Source organism: Vigna angularis, chromosome 2 (genome assembly GCF_016808095.1).
Source record: "Vigna angularis cultivar LongXiaoDou No.4 chromosome 2, ASM1680809v1, whole genome shotgun sequence".
In the NCBI taxonomy this organism is placed as follows: domain Eukaryota; kingdom Viridiplantae; phylum Streptophyta; class Magnoliopsida; order Fabales; family Fabaceae; genus Vigna; species Vigna angularis.
In genome coordinates this window covers 33,205,897-33,210,340 of record NC_068971.1, presented here as the reverse complement: position 1 = coordinate 33,210,340, position 4,444 = coordinate 33,205,897, and the positions used below count along the sequence as shown (strand labels likewise).

The 4,444-nt window shown below is 27.2% G+C and overlaps 1 long non-coding RNA gene across 2 annotated transcripts; it reads right to left on the bottom strand.

Moving 5' to 3' along the window:
• Nucleotides 1-1,294: 1,294 nt before the first annotated feature.
• On the bottom strand, nucleotides 1,295-4,206 carry LOC128195432 (uncharacterized). Of its 2 annotated transcripts, XR_008246923.1 has the most exons (3): nucleotides 4,106-4,206; nucleotides 2,030-2,258; nucleotides 1,295-1,618 (listed from the first exon to the last, which is right to left on the bottom strand). It is a non-coding gene; the product is annotated as an uncharacterized LOC128195432 (long non-coding RNA). The 2 variants fall into 2 exon arrangements; XR_008246922.1 differs by having other exon boundaries at nucleotides 1,295-2,258.
• Between the last annotated feature and the right edge of the window lie 238 nt (nucleotides 4,207-4,444).

The following is a 4,444-nucleotide window of genomic DNA, read 5'->3' as shown; positions in this document are numbered from 1 at the left end:
ATTTATTTTTTTTTATTTATATTTTTTTGTTTTATATGTGTATATAATTTATTTTATCTTTTTATCTACTTATTTTACTTTAAAATAATTTTTTATTTATATTTATTTTGTTGTCTCATAAAATTGTTTTATTAATCAATTATTTATTATGTATATTTTATTATGTAAAAATTAAACTAATATTTATTAATTATTATAATATAATAAAAGATGATAGTAGAAAAGTTACTTTTAATAAACGTTTGTTAATTTTTTTCATTTGATATTACTATAATATTAATTATTTTTTCTATATTACTACTTTTTATGATATTTCATTATATAGTCATTTAATAAAATTTAACGTTAAAAAATATATTTTAGTTTTAGTTTCTAAAATACTATCATTTAAAAATAATAATATTGATATTTATTTTTAAGTTAGTTGATTTTAAAAATAAATAATTATTTTAGTATGTACGCTTACACACATTTTAATATCATTAAAAAAAAATTTTAACATATTTTTTTCTTTTTAATATGTTAAAGAATATAATATATTTAAATTATTATTTGTTTTATATAGTCTTTTTTTCTTTTATGATTTCTATTACTTAATCATTTAATAAAATTAAATTAAAAAATATATATTTTACTTTTATTTTTTAAAATAATATTATTTAAAAAGTAATATATTTTTATTGATAAAAAAAATATAAAAATTTGTGATTAATTGTCTTAAAAAATTCATTATTAATTTTTTATGTGAATAGTTTCTTTTATTAATATTTTATTATTAAATAATGTTTTCTTGACAAGACGGAACAGTTGAACGGGAACTGAGAAGAATAAAGAGTAGATACAACTCGCAGTTAACTGAACCAAAAATGTTATAAGTTCAGTGTTTAAAAACTAAATCATAAAATAATATACTGAACTTAATAAATCAATTTTCTTAGTATAATATAGTATAATTAACTATAGTGCAGTACAGATATGTTATTTTTGCCTCGCCCTAAACATCTTATGGAAACATTGCAATTTTATCAATCACCAACCCAGGATAATTAAGCTACCATTAAAATGTCTTTCAAACAACAAATTGAATTCGAATTCATCAAATCACAGGAATACAAAATGCACAATACGAAATTGGAACAGCGGGATTAAACTGGGAAGAAAATTAAACTAGAAATTAGATGTAGAACAGAGAAACGAAATGGAAAAACGCACTATGAATGAAAGGGGAAAGCGAAACAGCAGCAGCACCAATAGCACAAAACAGAAACGAAATGACAAATAGAAGAAGCAAACATAAACGAACTCGAAATTTGAATTGCAATGGAAATATAAATCGTGTTCAATACATAGAAGCAAAAGGAGAACCTAATGGGAGAGCTCTCCTCTGTCCCAGCAAAAACGTAAATGTGAAGAATGAAGGAGCTAAAGGGTGACTGCTACATGGGCACACTAAACTAGGCCAACCCCCAAAATTGTGCCCTTCCAATTTGGCCCAAAAATGGACCCAAAACTCCTAAAACACATTTACAATTTAATTTAAACTAAAATACTTATGTGGAGAGTAGAAAATGACGTGAGAGCTCTTTTAATGTCCCAAAATACATTTCTTAATATTGACCTAAAAATAATAATTCAAAATAAGAATTATTAGTTAAATTAAACACAAATAAAAAAACTAAAAATATTGGATATTTAAGCATAATTCCATAATTAAATCTAAAAATATTAGATATTTAAACATAATTCTATAATTAAATGTAGTACAATAAGCTATGCAAAGTGAGAAAATATTAACTCATCAAACTCCTTAACTTGAGACATCATCGATGATCATCATTCGCAATAAATGCTAACTTTTTCCATTTAATTATAATATAAAATAATTACCAAACTTCTAACTTTTTTCATTTCATTATAATATAAAATAAGTCACAAACAAACATGCATATCATCAAGAATTCTTCTATTTTAACTAAAATTGTAGGATCGATGCTACATACCAAAATACACCTCACAAATAAAAGCTTACCTTGGCCAAGCTTTTAAAGAGCATGTGAAAAAACAGGTCAACACCAAAATTTCCAACATATCCTTATTGTTGTTCACCAAAAATTGCACCAAAACCTCTTACACCCATGTCTTTCTTAGCCATTTGGAAGCCTTGAACAAGTTCACTATATTCTTCAATTGCAGCAAGCCTCTCCTATGGGAGAACACCAAGGAGAACGCTCGTTTAAAGCAATTGTTTATCATCTAACCTTCAAAATTTGAAATGAAAGAAACAATTTACGGATAAGAATATTGCTAAAGTGTGGAATATACCGAGTTATGTTAGATGCATTTAATAAACCCGAAATGCTTTTACACAAGATGTTCAAAAAATAGATGAAATAAATATTTGCCTTTTGGAACAGTCCATATCAACATTCAGATAAATACGTATCAAGAATTTTTCTATTACAATTACAACAAGTAATTATGTCCCACATTGAAAGGGTTTTAGAAACAAAACGGGTTTATATAGACTTGAGTATTATCCCTTAGCAACTAACTAAGAAGTCTGTGTGGAAACTCAACTTTGTGAATGAAACTCCCTAACTTGTGACATCGTCGATGATCATTATTCGCATTTACTACTAACATGGGATGGTCATAGGTTGTTAGACAGACTTCTATCTTTTTCCATTTAATTCTAATATAAAATAACCAACAAACTTCTAACTTTTTGCATTTAATTATAATGTAAATTAAGTCACAAACAAACATACAACTTAAGATTGAAACTGTAAAATAATTCTAGAGGGATTAATTGATCCCTCTCACAATCTTCTATTTATAAGAATAAATTGATACACAAGTACATGATAAATAGGGTAACCCTAGACACAATATAATCATGATAAATAGGGTAATCCTAGACACAATATAATCATGATAAATAGGATAACCCTTGACCCACTATAATTATGATAAAATAGGATAAATATCTTAACAATACAGATCATCAAGAATTCTTCTATTGTAACTAAAAATTGTAGGACCGATGCTACTTACCAAAATCCACCTCACAAATAAAAGTTTACCTTGGACAAGCTTTCAAAGAGCATGTGAAAAAATATTGAACAAATGAAAACATTAACAAAATACCTACAGGTTCTACTTATATCTGAATAACTAAGTAAAAGATCAGACAAGTACCAAAACACTTGGGGAATCCACAACTAGCATAAAGAGGGAACCAAACACTTTCATACTCTAGATAATAAACCTAGTTAGAAGGGAGATCAGAATTTATGTTGATGTCAATTTAAACACTAATAATAAAGTAGAAAATGCAACAACCCCAACATCTCTACTATATGCCTTTATACAGGTGAGAGATACATATTATACCACACAAATACAGAAATGACGAAAATACCCGCAAAAATACTATCTGAAAGGTTCTATTCATATATCAATGTGAATTTAGCTATTTGCTATTCAAATGTATAGTTGAAAAAGTGTATACCTAGCGCAAGAGACTATATATTTGATGAAATATTCTATTGAATTTGCACACTCTAGAAGTATTAAATATTTAAGGGTGATATTAAATGCTTTAAATTACGAAAACTATACACTAAATGACATTGGCGTTGTTTATGAAATAAATAAATATTTGCGTTTTGGAATTGTACATATCAGCATTCAGATAAACACGTATCAAGCAGTATTGGATTACAATTACAACAGATAATTTAGTCCCACATTGAAAGGGTTTTAGAAAAAGAACAGGTTTATATAGACTTGAGTATTATCTCTTAGAAACAAACCAAGAAATCTGTGGGAAAAGTCAACCTTGTGACCAAAACTCCCTAACTTGTGACATTGCCTATGATCATCATTCGCATTCACTACTAACTTGAGATGGTCATAGGTTTTTAGATAGACTTCTAACTTTTTCCATTTAGTTCTAATATAAAATAATCAACAAACTTCAAACTTTTTCGATTTAATTATAATACAAAATAACATACAAATGATCAAGAATTCTTGTATATTAACTAAAATTGTAGCACCGATGCTATATATACCAAAATCCACATCTCAAATAAAAGTTTACCTTCGACAAGCTTTCGAAGAGCATCTGAAAAAACAGGTCCACACCAAAATTTCCAACATCTCCTGATTGTTGTTCACCAAAAATTGCACCAAAACCTGTTATACCCTAGTCTTTCTCAGCCAGTTGGAAGCCTTGACCAAGTTCACTACATTCTTCAATAACATAAACCCTCTCCTATTTGAGAATACCAAGGAGAACGCTGGTTTTAAGCAATTCTGATAGGTTTCTAAGAAATGAAACTTGTCCTACACACTCCCAAATACAAACAACAAGAACACAGATAGAAAAGAATGGTGTTTTTTGTATTATTAGAGAACAATGTACAAGTAATGGAAATAA